We start from the raw sequence: 18,964 nt of genomic DNA, 5'->3' as shown, positions 1-18,964 counted from the left end.
AAGAGTCAAGGGGCATGAAAGGGAAGCAGTGGTTGGGAAGGGAGTGAGACAGGGTTGTAGCCTCTCCCCAATGCTATTCAATCTCTATATTGAGCAAGCAGTAAAGGAAATGAAATAAAAGTTCGGAGTAGGTATTAAAATCCATGGAGAAGAAATAAAAACTTTGAGGTTCGCCGATGACATTGTAATTCTGTCAGAGACAGCAAAGGACTTGGAAGAGCAGTTGCACGGAATGGACAGTGTCTTGATAGGAGGGTATAAGATGAACATCAACAAAAGCAAAACGAGGATAATGGAATGTAATCGAATTAAGTCGGGTGGTGCTGCGGAAATTAGATTAGCAAATGAGACACTTAAAGTAGTGAAGGAGTTTTGCTATTTGGGGAGCAAAATAAATGATGATGGTCGAAATAGAGAGGATATAAAATGTAGACTGGCAATGGCAAGGAAAGCGTTTCTGGAAAAGAGAAATTTGTTAACATTGAGTATTGATTTAAGTGTCAGGAAGTCGTTTATGAAAGTATTTGTATGGAGTGTAGCCATGGATGGAAGTGAAACATGGACGGTAAATAGTTTGGACAAGAAAAGAATAGAAGCTTTTGAAATGTGGTGCTACAGAAGAATTCTGAAGATTATATGGGTAGATCACATAACTAATGAGGAGGTATTGAATAGAGTTGAGGAGAATAGGAGTTTGTGGCACAACTTGACTAGAAGAAGGGATCGGTTGGTAGGACATGTTCTGAGGCGTCAAGGGATCATCAGTTTAGTACTGGAGGCTAAAAATTGTAGAGGGAGACCGAGAGATGAATAAACTAAGCAGATTCAGAAGGATGTAGGCTGCAGTAGGTACTGGGAGATGAAGAGGTTTGCACAGGATAGAGTAGCATGGAGAGCTGCATCAAACCAATCTCAGTACTGAAGACCACAACAACAACAACATTATAATTTGAAGTTTGTGCTGTAGATGGTATTTTGTTTCCATGTGCAGCTCTAACAAGAACAGCCTGAACCATGAAACAAACATGATGCGCATGTTACTGTCATCAACTTGTGAAGAGCAATGAAATGTTGTTCAATATTTGTGGGCCAAAGGACATAAACCGAGTGAAATTCACAGGTACATGTGGTATGGGGACAACTGTATGGACTGTAGAAATGTCTTCAAGTGGTGTGCATTCTTCCAAGAGGGCTGTGTGAACTTTAGTGATTTGCCACACTCCAGTCGGCTGGTGACAGCTGCAACCCCACAGAATGTAGGAGCTACTGAGGCAGCAATTGTGAACGACTGGCGTGTGAAACTGTGAACCTTATTGCAGCAGATCAGCATTTCCTATGATGCGTTGTACACTGTTGTTCATGATGTGTTGAAATTTCTGAAAGTTAGTGCTTGCTGGATGCCTAAGAACCTGACAGACAATCACAAGCACCAGCGAATGATGACAACCTTGGATCACTTAATGTATTACGCTGCAGAAGGGCATGACTTTCAAAAACGAATAATCACTGGTGATGAGCAGTGGGCATACCACTTCATGCCTGAAACCAAGAAGTCCTGTATGGAGTGAAAACATGCTCATTCCCCAATACAAAATAATAATAATAATAATAATAATAATAATAACAGGCCCGGGAAAAGAATAGGCCTCCGGTATGTTCTGCCAGTTGTAAAAGGCGACGAAAAGAACAAACCACTAATAGGGCTAACCCCCCTTTCAGTGTGATTAGTTGGTTCAGGACAGAACTAATGAAGCCTAGGACAAGCACTGTCATGGTAATGACACTGCTAGCCACACGGAAAGTGATTTAAATCCAAATAGAGATGTTTTGCAGGCTATGCTTCCTGCAGCCACTCTAGAAGGAAAACAAAGACAGAGGATGAGATGGTCAGATGAAGTTAACCGACACCTCATGTTCTGTTATTACCAAGCAACAAACTTAGGAACCAACGCAACTGGATACAGATCACAAGTATACACAACATTTATTACCAGATACCCAGAATTAAAATTTTTAACATAACAACGACTAGCTGATCAGATCCGTGTAATAATAAAAAATAACAAGATACCCCAATCAGAATTAGAAAACATCAAACAACAAGTACAACAAATACTGGAACAAAATAATGTGCTATCAGAAGAAGAAGAAAATACAGTAATGGACTCAAACATCCCAGAGCAAACAAACAAAGAACAACATGCATCAATTAAACAATCAGAGGGAAACGAAATCTTGAGACAGCCACCAGAAAAAGCACAAATAGAACACGAAGTGACACACATGTTAGATATAGAAGAAAATTTTCAGGTGACATATATAGAATACAAAGACACAAATACAGACATTAGACCATTCTTGCATAGACCACCAAATAACCCACAAGTCGAAACAACAATAACAACTGTCAACGCAATCATACACAACAAAATAAATGAAAATACAACTATGGAAGCGTTACAACTACTGGTTTATATAGGAGCACTCACTACACTAAATATACACACTAGGCAGAGATCAGAACCAACCAACACACAGAAGAAACCCACAAAACCAGCATGGCAACACAGGCTACAGATCAGAATAGAAAAACTGAGAAAAGACATCGGACAGCTAACACAATTTATAAGAAATGAAATATCAGACAAAAAACAAAAAAGGTTAGGTAAAATCTCACAACAAGAAGCGATAGAGCAATTAGATGAAAAGAAGCAGAAATTACAAGCATTGGCCAAACGACTTAGAAGATACAAAAAAGTGAAAATAAAAGGAAACCAAACCAAACATTCAACACAAACCAAAAGAAATTTTACCAGACAATAGATAACACACACATTAAAACAGACAATCCACCAAGCATAACAGACATGGAACACTTCTGGAGCAACATATGGTCAAACCCGGTACAACATAAAGGGCATGCACGGTGGATACAAGCAGAAACACACACGTACAAGATGATACCGCGGATGCCTGAAGTGATAATTTTGCAACATGAAGTCACCCGAGCAATTAATTTTACGCACAATTGGAAAGTCTCTGGAAAAGATAAAATAGCAATTTTCTGGCTAAAGTAGTTCACCTCAGCACATTCACATCTAACTAAATTATGTTACAGTTACATTGCAGACCCATACACAGTCCCTGATACACTTACACAAGGAATAACTTATCTTGAACCTAAAGATCAAGCAGAAACAGCAAACCCAGCAAAATATCGCCCCATAACATGCCTACCAACAATATACAAAATATTAACTTCAGTCATTACACAGAAGTTAATGACACATACAACACAGAGCAAAATTATAAATGAAGAACAAAAAGACTGCTGCAAAGAATGTAAAGAGCAACTGATAATAGATGCAGAGGTGACATATCAAGCTAAAACTAAACAAAGGTTGCTACACTACGCGTACATTGATTACCAAAAAGCTTTTGATATGGTTACTACAAATATTGGAAATATACAAAGTAGTTCCTAAATCGATACAGTTCCTAAACATAGTAATGAAAAATTGGAAAACCACACTTAATATCCAAACAAATTCAAATAATATCACATCACAGCCAATACAGATTAAGCATGGAATATACCAAGGAGACTCATTAAGTCCTTTCTGGTTCTGCCTTGCTCTGAACCCACTATCCAACATGCTAAATAGTACAAATTATGAATACAATATTACTGGAACATACCAACACAAAATCACACATTTGCTATACATGGATGATCTAAAACTACTGGCAGCAACAAATCAAGAACTCAACCAATTACTAAAGGTAACAGAAGTATTCAGCAGTGATATAAATATGGCTTTTGGAACAGACAAATGTAAGAAAAATAGCATAGTCAAGGGAAAACACACTAAACAAGAAGATTACATATTGGATAACCATAGCGACTGCATAGAAGCGATGGAAAAAAAAGATGCCTATAAATATCTAGTATACAGACAGAAAATAGGAATAGATAATACAAATATTAAAGAACTAAAAGAAAAATATAGACAAAGACTAACAATAAACACCAGATATTACAGCAAGCATATTATTAAAGATCCCAATACCACAACAGATAAATGCAGATTTTGCAAACAACAAATAGAAACAGCAGATCATGTCACAAGTGGATGTACAGTACTAGCAAATGCAGAATACACCAGAAGACATGACAATGTAGCAAAAATAATACATCAACAACTTGCCATACAACATAAACTAATAAAACAACAAGTTCCCACAAACAAGTATGCACCACAAAATGTACTGGAGAATGATGAATACAAATTATACTGGAACAGAACCATTATAACAGATAAAACAACACCACATAACAAACCTGACATCATACTCACCAATAAAAAGAAGAAATTAACACAACTAATTGAAAAATCCATACCCAACACATAAAATATATAGAAGAAAAGAGGAGAAAAAATTGAAAAATACATCCAACTGGCTGAGGAAGTCAAGAACATTTGTCATCAGGATAAAGTTGACATTATACCAATTATACTATCAACTACAGGAGTCATACCACACAATATCCACCAGTACATCAACGTATTACAGCTACATCCAAACGTATGTATACAACTGCAGAAATCTGTAATTATTGATACATGTTCAATTACCCGAAAGTTCCTAAATGCAATGTAACATGTACCGTACGGTCACAAATTTTTGTCATCAGATTACCGGATTCAGTCTGTAGTGACCATCTTCTGATATGTTTTATAAAAACATATCCTAATATACTGGAGGCATAGTATCATCATCAAATGCTAAACACAAAATCAATGCCAGCGTCATCAAACATACATAAATAATAGTATACACAAGAGTCATCTTGTCAGCAGCACTAGTGTTCAAAACAGTATGCAAGGAAAGTACTTGTTACAGTGTTCTGAAATATGAATGGGGTGTTATTGGTGGACTTTGCTGAACATGGGACCACTGTGAAGCCGCAGCCTACATTAAAACTTTGGTTAAGTTACATCATGCCCTGCTCGACAAACGCCACAATGATAATGGTAATGCTGTCAAACTTTTGATGACAATACTTGCCTCCATGTTGCTGCTTCTGTTCATGAGATAACTGCCAAATTTTGGCATCCACCATACAGTTTACACCATGCACCATTGAAAATGCACCATTGGACTTTAATATGTTTCATCCCATGCCTGGCCAATGCTTTACGACACAAGTGGAAGTGAAATTAGCAGTCTGCAGATGGCTATACTCTAACCACACTTGTATGAAGAGGGCATATTGAAACTGGTACCATGATGCATGACTATGTAGAAAAGTGGGTAGAAGGTATAAGCTCAGTTGCAATTAATATTATTTTTTCTTTTTTTACCTATTAAACTTTTTGTTAATAAAGTTATTGTGCGTTACTTTCTGATTTTCCCTCGCAACATTACCTTCCTAAAACTTTTCCTCTCAGAAAAGGAAGTTAATCAAAAATATTCATTCACTGTCTCTTGTCAGTACCCATAAAGGTACTCAGACAAACCATTGTATTGGAAATCATGCGAAAAAGAAAAAACTGTGATTTTGACTACATTCCAGATTGTATTATAAAACACACAGGATATTTACTGTAGAAACTTTCATGTCTACAATTAATCTCTCTTTTTCTATGGGTATTTCTCCGATTTTCCAAAGCTTGCTAAAGTCACTACCCCCGCCGCCCACCGCCCTTCCCCCATTTCCCACATTACATTAGAAGGATACAGCAGATAATTTAAACAATTACAAGCTTAAGAGGGGTAGCCATAAAAGTTTAATCATCACCTCAGAAAATAAATATCAAGCTGCAACCAAAAACTTGATCGTGGTTTTAATTCTTATCTACATATTTACCATTTAATGCACCATCAGTTCATTCATTCACACACGTTCCAAGAGTCCATCATGAAGGAGAGAGATTTCAGAGATGTAGAATGAGTCAGTAGGCACAAGTAACCAGTGCTGACTACTTCTGTAAAGTATATGAACAATAAATTGTGGCTAGCACTTAACTACTCAAACTGATAATTACTGTAATTAGTTCCAGATTACTTTATGTTTGTATGTTATGATAAAAACAACTACTTAGATGAAAGCCACTGCTCCTCCTATCTACTCAATTGCTGTTATTATCTGATACTTTAAACTTTAAACAGACCACTATTAGCTGTCTGTATACTAGCAAAATCAGATTCTATTAAAAATATTAGAGTTAGGCAGAATTTACAGTCCTGAGTCCAGGCATGTAGATATACTGTAGAAGGAGTGGTAGTGAAATATGCTCACTATTTTTATATACTGTATTTAGCATATTTCGTGACAGTGCCTTTTCCGTGAAATGTTTACAAGACGATATTTGTCTTTTTGTGTTGGCTTCAGTCGTCTAGTGAAAGTATGATTCCACAATGCAGTTTCGTCGGCTGCAGAAATGACCTGGTTCAATGTGTTTGCCTCATTTTTGGTGCTTCAAATACCATTTCTTTGAATGTGGTTTCTTCTTGAAGTTTATATAAAAAAAAAGTAGTAACATAATTCATTTTTTCTGTTCACTAGCAAATATTTATAACGGCGACCTGCACATTGTTCCACCTTCAACACACACCGAGAGTTCACTGCCGACTGACTACGGTCAAAGACAGCTCCAGCGTCAAAGACATTTTACACAACACACAAGCTTCCACTTGTAACCAGTCTCTTTGATATTCTTCGTCACATCTACTAATATTAATCAATATGCTGTCACTCTCAAAAATATAAGTAAATTAGCATAAAATAAGGCAAATTACAATTCACAAAAAAATATTCTGACAAAAATATAAGAAAACATTTACAACTTCCCCCATTAGATTTGGTATTGACAAATCCAGTAGAAAATAACACATCTCCCAGATCCATTACAGTAGTGAGGAGTCCTTTTATAAATATTTTGGGATTTTCGGTTTCTTGCCTGGTATCCATTGAGAGCCTGTTATAGACTTTTGCATCAGAGTGTAAAACTCCATTCTGATTCCTAGAGAGGGAGGCACAGTCTATAGGGAAATTATTTCTGCTTCTAATATTGTTTTTGTGAATTGCTGAATTCATCATTGTAGTATCTGCTCAGTTGTAATGATGACCCCCCAACAATACTGTTGGCACAAGGTATCGTCTTGGCCAACAGTGGCTCCAACCATTTGTGGAACTGAACCCTGTAAGAGGAAATAAAAATCACCATGCAATTCAGTCGACAGGAAGCAGAAAATCTGAAACTGAGTAGAGACAAGCATGGTGATAAACACAACATGTGACTGGCTTGGATGGCTGGTGGGTGAGCACTTGGCTGGCTGGTGGGTGAGCATAAGGAAAAAATGCACTGGTGGAAGTGCAAAGTGATGTCCACAGTGGTTGAGCTTGGCGTTAAAACTGCCCAGCCCAGCTTACTGTTCCCAGCAGGTACACATTCTGTCAGCATTGTCCTGCCGCAATAACATACCAGCTTTTCTGCTTCCATCATGATGTCTGCTTGTGAGGATACTAAAAGCATAAATTCACTCCTGATGTTAACAACTGTAACTGAGTCAGCAAGTCTGTGAAATCTTAGCTTTCCTTTCTTGGTTAAAACTGATTGATGGGGATTTGTTTTTGCTGCCATTGCTTAGGTAAGTAATTTTATGGGGATCACATCTAACTGTGAGGGTCAAGCCAAATCAATTGTAGGTACACTTGATCATAACTGTTGGAGATGAAATCTGTATTGAAATATCCACTTATAGTCACTTCCCAAACATGTGGTTCCTGAAGAGGGGCAGCAGCCTTTTCAGTAGTTGCAGGGGCAACAGTCTGGATGATTGACTGATCTGGCCTTGTAACATTAACCAAAACGGCCTTGCTGTGCTGGTACTGCGAACGGCTGAAAGCAAGGGGAAACTACAGCCGTAATTTTTCCCGAGGACATGCAGCTCTACTGTATGATTAAATGATGATGGCGTCCTCTTGGGTAAAATATTCCGGAGGTAAAATAGTCCCCCATTCGGATCTCCGGGCGGGGACTACTCAGGAGGGTGTCGTTATCAGGAGAAAGAAAACTGGCGTTCTACGGATCGGAGCGTGGAATGTCAGATCCCTTAATCGGGCAGGTAGGTTAGAAAATTTAAAAAGGGAAATGGATAGGTTAAAGTTAGATATAGTGGGAATTAGTGAAGTTCGGTGGCAGGAGGAACAAGACTTTTGGTCGGGTGATTACAGGGTTATAAATACAAAATCAAATAGGGGTAATGCAGGAGTAGGTTTAATAATGAATAAAAAAATAGGAGTGCGGGTTAGCTACTACAAACAGCATAGTGAACGCATTATTGTGGCCAAGATAGACACAAAGCCCATGCCTACTACAGTAGTACAAGTTTATATGCCAACTACCTCTGCAGATGATGAAGAAATAGATGAAATGTATGACGAGATAAAAGAAATTATTCAGGTAGTGAAAGGAGACGAAAATTTAATAGTCATGGGTGACTGGAATTTGTGAGTAGGAAAAGGGAGAGAAGGAAACATAGTAGGTGAATATGGATTGGGGGGAAGGAATGAAAGAGGAAGCCGCCTTGTAGAATTTTGCACAGAGCATAACTTAATCATAGCCAACACTTGGTTCAAGAATCATAAAAGAAGGTTGTATACCTGGAAGAATCCTGGAGATACTAGTAGGTATCAGATAGATTATATAATGGTAAGACAGAGATTTAGGAACCAGGTTTTAAATTGTAAGACATTTCCTGGGGCAGATGTGGATTCTGACCACAATCTATTGGTTATGAACTGCAGATTGAAACTGAAGAAACTGCAAAAAGGTGGGAATTTAAGGAGATGGGACCTGGATAAACTGACTAAACCAGAGGTTTTACAGAGTTTCAGGGAGAGCATAAGGGAACCATTGACAGGAACGGGGGAAACAAGTACAGTAGAAGAAGAATGGGTAGCTCTGAGGGATGAAGTAGTGAAGGCAGCAGAGGATCAAGTAGGTAAAAAGACGAGGGCTAATAGAAATCCTTGGGTAACAGAAGAAATATTGAATTTAATCGATGAAAGGAGAAAATACAAAAATGCAGTAAATGAAGCAGGCAAAAAGGAATACAGACGTCTCAAAAATGATATCGACAGGAAGTGCAAAATGGCTAAGCAGGGATGGCTAGAGGACAAATGTAAGGATGTAGAGGCTTGTCTCACTAGGGGTAAGATAGATACTGCCTACAGGAAAATTAAAGAGACCTTTGGAGAGAAGAGAACCACTTGTATGAATATCAAGAGCTCAGATGGCAACCCAGTTCTAAGCAAAGAAGGGAAGGCAGAAAGGTGGAAGGAGTATATAGAGGGTTTATACAAGGGCGATGTACTTGAGGACAATATTATGGAAATGGAAGAGGATGTAGATGAAGACGAAATGGGAGATAAGATACTGCGTGAAGAGTTTGACAGAGCACTGAAAGACCTGAGTCGAAACAAGGCCCCGGGAGTAGACAACATTCCATTTGAACTACTGATGGCCTCGGGAGAGCCAGTCATGAAAAAACTCTACCATCTGGTGAGCACGATGTATGAGACAGGCGAAATACCCTCAGACTTCAAGAAGAATATAATAATTCCAATCCCAAAGAAAGCAGGTGTTGACAGATGTGAAAATTACCGAACTATCAGTTTAATAAGTCACAGCTGCAAAATACTAACGCGAATTCTTTACAGACGAATGGAAAAACTGGTAGAAGCCGACCTCGGGGAAGATCAGTTTGGATTCCGTAGAAATGTTGGAACACGTGAGGCAATACTGACCTTACGACTTATCTTAGAAGAAAGACTAAGAAAAGGCAAACCTACGTTTCTAGCATTTGTAGACTTAGAGAAAGCTTTTGACAATGTTAACTGGAATACTCTCTTTCAAATTCTGAAGGTGGCAGGGGTAAAATACAGGGAACGAAAGGCTATTTACAGTTTGTACAGAAACCAGATGGCAGTTATAAGAGTCGAGGGGCATGAAAGGGAAGCAGTGGTTGGGAAAGGAGTAAGACAGGGTTGTAGCCTCTCCCCGATGTTATTCAATCTGTATATTGAGCAAGCAGTAAAGGAAACAAAAGAAAAATTCGGAGTAGGTATTAAAATTCATGGAGAAGAAGTAAAAACTTTGAGGTTCGCCGATGACATTGTAATTCTGTCAGAGACAGCAAAGGACTTGGGAGAGCAGTTGAACGGAATGGACAGTGTCTTGAAAGGAGGATTTAAGATGAACATCAACAAAAGCAAAACGAGGATAATGGAATGTAGTAAAATTAAGTCGGGTGATGCTGAGGGAATTAGATTAGGAAATGAGACACTTAAAGTAGTAAAGGAGTTTTGCTATTTAGGGAGTAAAATAACCGATGATGGTCGAAGTAGAGAGGATATAAAATGTAGACTGGCAATGGCAAGGAAAGTGTTAATCAAGAAGAGGAATTTGTTAACATCGAGTACAGATTTAAGTGTCAGGAAGTCGTTTCTGAAAGTATTTGTATGGAGTGTAGCCATGTATGGAAGTGAAACATGGACGATAACTAGTTTGGACAAGAAGAGAATAGAAGCTTTCGAAATGTGGTGCTACAGAAGAATGCTGAAGATAAGGTGGGTAGATCACGTAACTAATGAGGAGGTATTGAATAGGATTGGGGAGAAGAGAAGTTTGTGGCACAACTTGACTAGAAGAAGGGATCGGTTGGTAGGACATGTTTTGAGGCATCAAGGGATCACAAATTTAGCATTGGAGGGCAGTGTGGAGGGTAAAAATCGTAGAGGGAGACCAAGAGATGAATACACTAAGCAGATTCAGAAGGATGTAGGTTGCAGTAGATACTGGGAGATGAAGAAGCTTGCACAGGATAGAGTAGCATGGAGAGCTGCATCAAACCAGTCTCAGGACTGAAGACCACAACAACAACAACAACAACAGTCACTTCCCATTTATTTCTAATAAGTTTTCTTTTACTACCCCATCTAATAGCTTAATGAATTTTCCCAGCAGTAAATGGCTTGGCAGATACTTTGTAGAAATCTGCCATTTGGCTGTTTGGGAAATACTTGACCTTGAAAAGCATCTCATCATCGTTCTGGAAATGCCCAACATGCTAGGAGGGAACTGGGGTATCAACTTCAGGCCGCAGGGCACTTCCAGCTGCTCCTCCTCCTCCTCCTCCTCCTCCTCCTCCTCCTCCTCCTCCCCCCCCCCCCCCAAATTACTACATGAAGCTTGATTAAATAGACGATAATAATATGAGCCTCAGAAATCCAGTTGTTTCTACTATTTATTTATTTTGAGATAACAAATTGCAAGAAAAGAGAAAGCAATCATTGATCAGCCCACAAAAGCAGAATGTTGGATAGGTTATTTCAACACTTTGTCTTGCCAGCCTCCTGTACCTTGTGAGGAGATTCTGGCAGTATGCTCTTGTAACTTGCCCCTTACGAGCATAATCTATTTGCACCAGTCTATTGCAGCCACAATTAACAGTCAGCACTACCTTGCCCAATGATGGTCAGGTTCTCATGGTTTTTTTTTTCTTTGTAAATGATGTTGAATCCAGATGTTTCCAACATTTGCTTTGCTCGTTTATCTTGAGGTCATAGTGATAATCCCAACACTTAAATATGATGATTAGGCAGCTAAAGAATTCATCTGGATTGGACTGACACAGCTGCAACATCTTTGCTCCTGCTTCATTTTGGCAGGATTTTTAAATTGGTGCGTGCAATCCCAGAACACAGCCTTTGTCGTGTCCCAAGCGTCATGCAAGATGTAGAAAACTGATATATGATTTATTTTTCACTTTTTTTACTATCACCTTGATCATAGTACACTAGTCGTTGTTGCACCACTTGTCTTGTGATTCCCTGTTTTTCACAGAGAGACAGTCTTCCACTTCATTCTTTGTGTTCAGTTTCTGTTATGATATTTTCTACTGTCTTGTGTGACACTATCGTGTTTATGTTGTGCTTGGACCCTTTTCAAGTAGGCTGCTTTCTTGGTCAGATAATTTTATGTCTGTCAGATAAATCACTCTTTTGTGAAAGGTGTGTTTGTTGTATTGGTGGTGGGATTGGTAGGTGTTTGTGTGGTTTATCATTTTGGTGAGTTTCTTTTGTTGGATTGTCTGTTTTCTCCCTACTATGGTACCTATATATGTTCTAACCTGTGGTGTAAGGATTTAAATTTGTACCAGGGTTGCAGGAAAAAAAATTATGTGGCCTTATTTTTTGAGGTGATAATTAAAATTTTGTGACTGCTCTTCATACCGTGATTTCCTTAAGTAACCTTTTTTATATGCTGCTAGATTTATAAAAAAAGAATTCACTGCTGTCAGATTACGAACTAGGATTTAGTCACTTATGATTTGTCAGTATGTATTAGCATGATTTCCTAAAATCCATATAAAAGAAAGAAACAAACACTGGGATGTCTATGGACCTATCTAAAGCATATGATGCTTCTTATAATGATAACTTTACCAAATGGTTTGGAAAGGAAAGGAATTCTATATATGGCAAGTGAATGGATAAGTTCTGTCATATAAAGCAACGAATGACACAACCTCTGGAAACATTACAAAACAACACTGTGTTCATCGACAGAATTGCTAATCAGTCATGGACTATGAGGATCTACACAGGGTCCTCGACTTTTACTACTTTTTCCTTTATGTACAAATGATCTTAATGATAATGCTGCAAAACGGTGACTATACTGAAACCCATGGGGAGAGTACTAATTACATTATATTGAGGATGTTGTTGTTGTGGTCTTCAGTCCTGAGACTGGTTTGATGCAGCTCTCCATGCTACTCTATCCTGTGCAAGCTTCTTCATCTCCCAGTACCTACTGCAACCTACATCCTTCTGAATCTGCTTAGTGTATTCATCTCTTGGTCTCCCCCTACGATTTTTACCCTCCACGCTGCCCTCCAATACTAAATTGGTGATCCCTTGATGCCTCAGAACATGTCCTACCAACCGATCCCTTCTTCTGGTCAAGTTGTGCCACAAACTTCTCTTCTCCCCAATCCTGTTCAATACTTCCTCATTAGTTATGTGATCTACCCATATAATCTTCAGCATTCTTCTGTAGCACCACATTTCGAAAGCTTCTATTCTCTTCTTGTCCAAACTATTTACCGTCCATGTTTCACTTCCATACATGGCTATACTCCATACAAATACTTTCAGAAATGACTTCCTGACACTTAAATCTATACTCGATGTTAACAAATTTCTCTTCTTCAGAAACGCTTTCCTTGCCATTGCCAGTCTACATTTTATATCCTCTCTGCTTCGATCATCATCAGTTATTTTGCTCCCCAAATAGCAAAACTCCGTTACTACTTTAAGTGTCTCATTCCCTAATCTAATTCCCTCAGCATCACCCGAGTTAACTCGACTACATTCCATTATCCTCATTTTGCTTTTGTTGATGTTAATCTTATATCCTCCCTTCAAGACACCATCCATTCTGTTCAACTGCTCTTCCAAGTCCTTTGCTGTCTCTGACAGAATTACAATGTCATCGGCGAACCTCAAAGTTTTTATTTCTTCTCCATGGATTTTAATACCTACTCCAACTTTTCTTTTGTTTCCTTTACTGCTTGCTCAATATACAGATTGAATAACATCGGGGAGAGGCTACAAACCTGTCTTACTCCCTTCCCAACCACTGCTTCCCTTTCATGTCCCTCGACTCTTATAACTGCCATCTGGTTTCTGTACAAATTGTAAATAACCTTTCACTCCCTGTATTTTACCCCTGCCACCTTTAGAATTTGAAAGAGAGTATTCCAATCAACATTGTGAAAAGCTTTCTCTAAGTCTACAAATGCTAGAAACGTAGGTTTGCCTTTCCTTAATCTTTCTTCTAAGATAAGTCGGTATTTTGCAGCTGTGGCTTATTAAACTGATAGTTCGGTAATTTTCACATCTGTCAACACCTGCTTTCTTTGGGATTGGAATTATTATATTGTTCTTGAAGTCTGAGGGTATTTCGCCTTTTTCATACATCTTGCTCACCAGGTGGTAAGAGTTTTGTCAGGACTGGCTCTCCCAAGGCCGTCAGTACTTCTAATGGAATGTTTTCTACTCAGGGGGCCTTGTTTCGACTCAGGTCTTTCAGTGCTCTGTCAGACTCTTCACGCAGTATCGTATCTCCCATTTCATCTTCATCTACATCCTCTTCCATTTCCATAATATTGTCCTCAAGTACATCTCCCTTGTATAGACCCTCTATATACTCCTTAAACCTTTCTGCTTTCCCTTCTTTGCTTAGAACTGGGTTTCCATCTGGGCTCTTGATGTTCATACAAGTGGTTCTCTTATCTCCAAAGGTCTCTTTAATTTTCCTGTAGGCAGTATCTGTCTTACCCCTAGTGAGATAAGCCTCTACATCCTTACATTTGTCCTCTAGCCATGCCTGCTTAGCCATTTTGCACTTCCCGTCGATCTCATTTTTGAGACGTTTGTATTCATTTTTGCCTGCTTCATGTACTGCATTTTTATATTTTCTCCTTTCATCAATTAAATTCAATATTTCTTCTGTTACCCAAGGATTTCTACTAGCCCTCGTCTTTTTACCTACTTGATCCTCTGCTGCCTTCACTACTTCATCCCTCAAAGCTACCTATTCTTCTTCTACTGTATTTCTTTCCCCTATTCCTGTCAATTGTTCCCTTATGCTCTGCCTGAAACTCTCTACAACCTCTGGTTCTTTCAGTTTATCCAGGTCCCATCTCCTTAAATTCTCATTGAGGATAAAGGGCATTAACAAGGATAGAGCCCAATTCCCATTGTAAACATTCATGTAATGCAACCATAAGTTAACACTCTTGATTGGTTGCTTTATGGAGAACAAATATAATGGTCTGCTAATCAATCTGCATTGCAGACTGTGTGGCGAGTCAGTCTGCTTCGTTCTTGACTAAATGTTGCACATGTGACACAGAGACATCAATTGCTAAATAACTATGTGGTGTGATTGGAAAGTTTCAAGAATGGTTTGGTGGGCAGGTACATAGAGGGTGGGGAGTGAATCATCGCCTTGTCCTCGAATACCCTCTGACAGGAAACTGCATTTCCTTTATTCAGTTCATTGTGGCAGCTGGTCAAGTGATGGTCTTTTAGGGCTTGTTGCCAGATTCTGTCTGCTTGAAAATGACTGTAAAAATGGAGCAACAAGTTTGTGCGAAATTTTGTTTTAAAACTGAGAAATCAGTTTCTGAGACTTACGAACTATTAAAAACGGCTTTTGGAGATAATTGTATGAGCCAGTCAAATGTTTTTGTCTGGTTCAACAGATTTAAAAAAGGCCGTGAATCATTTGAAGATGAACCGCAGTCCCGCTGTCCTTCCACCTCAAAAACGAATGAAAATGTTGTGAAAGTTCACGGCTTAGTGCGCTCTGATCATAGACTTACAATTAGGGAGGTGGCTGATGAACTTAATTTAAGTTTCTATGCAGTTTAGGCAATTTTAACTGAAGATCTGAACATGTGTTGAGTGTCCGCAAAATTTATTCCAAAATGTTGTCAAGTGACCAGAGACAATACCGACTTGAAGTGTGCCAAAAACTGATTAATCGGACTAAAAATGACCCAGATTTGTTAAAGAGGGTAATTACAGGTGACGAATAGTGGGTATAAGGATATGATGCTGAAACCAAAGTGCATTCTTCGCAGTGGAAGACTCCAGGTTCTTCACGACCAAAAAACCACGGCAAAGTCTGTCAAAGGTGAAGACAATGTTGGTGATTATTATTATTATTATTATTATTATTAATTATTATTATTATTATTATTATTTGATTCTACCGGTATTTTGCATCATGAATTTATCCCTGGAGGACAGACAATTATTCAGGAATACTACAAATGGGTCCTAGAGCGTTTGCGCGAAAAGGTGTGGAAGAAAAGGCCTGTATTGTGGAAAGGGTGCTACATCTTGACAATGCTCAGGCTCATCATGCCTTCTCTATCGTTGAATTTTTGAACAAATTCTGTGCTTCTACAACTGCCACATTCCCCTGATTTGGCCCCTGCGGACTTCTACCTGTTCCCTAAACTGAAATTTTCACTGAAAGGGAAGCGATTTGACTATTGAAGACATCCAGTCAAATACGGAGAGCATCCTTAACACACTTCAGGAAAAAAATTTCCTGGAATGTTTACAAAACTGGAAACAACATTGGAGTTGGTGTGTTCAGTCATAAGGGGACTATTTTGAATTAGATGCATTACAGTAGCATATAAGTACCATCATTGTACAATTACAAGCCCATTCTTAAAATTTCCCTATCACACCTCGTATATTGACTGGAGACTTATGCTGACACGTAATCAGCTCACAAATTTTTAAGCACTCTGATGTCGGCCGAAACTGCTATGATCATAGATCTGCTGAGGTTTTGCAAATCTCACCAAAATTTTTGGGATCTTGCACATTTGTGTACCATTTGGTCCTCAGAGGACCTGTTGACAGTGCAAGTTCTTAGAATGTCAGTATTCTGAACAGAGGGAAACAATATTAGGAGCGCTGGCCACAGGAAACTTGGGTATCAACTTGAGGCCACAGGGCACTCCCACCTGCTTCTGAGCCCTTCTCCATCCCCCTCCTCTCCCCCAAATTACTACATGAAGTTGATTAGATTACAATAATAATATGACCCTTGGAAACATAGCTGTTTCTATTTATTTATTTTGATACGACAAATTTCAGAATTCTGGGATCTAAAAATAGGATACTGGAATTGCAACACAAAGTAAGTAAGAGGAAATGGTATAGTATAATGCTATCAGAACATCTGTTTGTATTACAAAGGGACATTGCAGGTAGGAGGTTAAGCTGTAGGCTTTTTTCTGAGTGGGAAATTAAATATATTTTTACAAAATTTTATGGCATTTAAGACAGAATAGCACTGTTGTTCTAAAAATAAAAAAAATATATTCCATGAAAAACATTCAAACCCATGGACCAACAAAATTGCATTGTTACAAGGAGTAGGAATACCTGCACAGACATGCACAGAAAATAATAATGAGGGAGTTTGTTGTGAAAGTAGAACAAATTAAAGAATGCTTGTTCAGTGGGAAAATTATGATATGGCACCAGAAACGACAGAGGTCATATTGTCGCAGAAGAAGCTGAATAGTGCAGTCACCGTGGTGTAGTGGTTATGATACTAGACTGTCGCATGGAGAGTCGTGAGTTTAAAACTCACCAGAACTGAAAAATTTTAATTTCTATATTCAGTTCAAGTACATTCTAGAAGTATCCACAAATGCCAAGAATCATTGTATTGGAATGTTCTGTAACTGTATATATACTGTATGTGTTCTGGCCGGAGGCAGTTCGCTCCGCACTCTTGTATGTGCAACTGCTGCATAAACCTTCGTTAGGTGAAGTTAGTGTTTGTCATTCATCTAATTACACCGTCTTCTGCGTGACATTATTCTGGTTGAGGCACTGGGTATTGGAACTTGTGATAGCACACATTATCAACGACGCAGTGGCTCCCATCAGGCCACGACAGAGCCGCCGTTTACATAGCGAGAAACCCGAATTGGAGCCTTATCCAACAGATCACAGTCTATCGAAGACAGAAGGAGAAGAGGATGTTGCAATGACAGCAACTGTGTGCCGCCACATGAGACGTCCTTCTGGGTTCTCTGGTGACGATGGCCAAGATCCAAACAAGTGGCTGAAGGTATATGAGCGATAGCCACATTTAACAAATGGGATGACACCGTATGTTTGGCTAACTTATTTTTCTACTTGGAGGGCACTGCCAAACAATGGTATGAGAACAACGAGGAGAAGTTCACAAGCTGGGAAGTATTCCAGGCAGAACTGCGCATCGATTTCGGTGACATACAACTACAGAAGTGCAGGGCTGAAGATAAATTAAAGTGCAGGGCACAGTGTCCAGGAGAAACTAAAGCATCCTACATTCAAGACGTCTTGGAGCTGTGTACAATGGTGGATCGTAGAATGGAGGAGGAAGATAAGGTTTTGCATCTCCTGAAGGGTGTTGCTGAGGACATGTATCAAGCCCTACTCCTGAAGGAGGTTTTGACAGCAGACGACTTCATAAAATGGTGCCAGTATACTTCAAAAAGTGGTACCAGTGTATTGAGACAGTGCATCAGAACAGAATTACAAGCAAGATATTTGAACGGCTTCCAAACGTCTTATTGATGTCTGTGATGGAAGAAAGAACTGATTTCATAAGTGTTCATCAGATAGTGAGAGAGGAAGTTCAGAAGGCACTTGGGAGCAAGTGGAAAAGACATTGAATCCAATCTCTCGTCCTTCATTTCCCTTTAAAACAGTGAAAAAGTCGAGACCCAGACGAAGTTACGTTCCTACAATGCCGCATGAGGAACCTGTTTGGGCACCAAGGAAAACTGACGTCTGGAGGACCCAGGATAACCAACCAGCATGTTATCACTGTGGACGACTGGGACATGTGCTGTGCTATTGTCAAGAAAGGTGGCAGATATTTGATGACACCCATGGCGGAAGACAGTAGACCGATCTTAGCCAGCACCAACTCCAGGACGATGAAGATGAACAAGATGTGGGTGCAGGACGACGTAGGTCACCATCGCCACAAGCTAGCCACTTGAGAGGATGCTCCCCAACAGGTGTTCATCACCATTTAGAAGCCCCAGCCGATCACCTAGCTGCCGCGACCTGGAAAACTAAAGGGTGCGACCTTCCTTGGAGGTGAGGCCGCCAAAGAGAAAAATCCTCCACCATCGATCACTACAAAAATGACAGGAAACTATGTCGATATCCTCATGGGTGGCTAACCAGCCCAAGCCCTTGTGGACTCTGGAGCATCATATTCAGTCATTTCGGAGAAGTACCATCACCAGTTGCAGAAAACCGTATTCGTCGACAACAAAACATCTCTGC

The 18,964-nt window shown here is 39.3% G+C and overlaps 1 protein-coding gene across 1 annotated transcript in view; it reads left to right on the top strand.

The window, feature by feature from the left end:
* LOC126162838 (brefeldin A-inhibited guanine nucleotide-exchange protein 3) overlaps nt 1-18,964 on the top strand; it is a 294,784-nt gene that overhangs the window by 16,266 nt on the left and 259,554 nt on the right. The gene's annotated exons all lie outside the window — the stretch shown is intronic.

The sequence above is a fragment of the Schistocerca cancellata genome, chromosome 2 (assembly GCF_023864275.1).
Source record: "Schistocerca cancellata isolate TAMUIC-IGC-003103 chromosome 2, iqSchCanc2.1, whole genome shotgun sequence".
Lineage (NCBI taxonomy): Eukaryota > Metazoa > Arthropoda > Insecta > Orthoptera > Acrididae > Schistocerca > Schistocerca cancellata.
The sequence above is the reverse complement of the archived record's forward strand: the minus strand, read 5'-3'. Positions and strand labels throughout refer to the sequence as shown.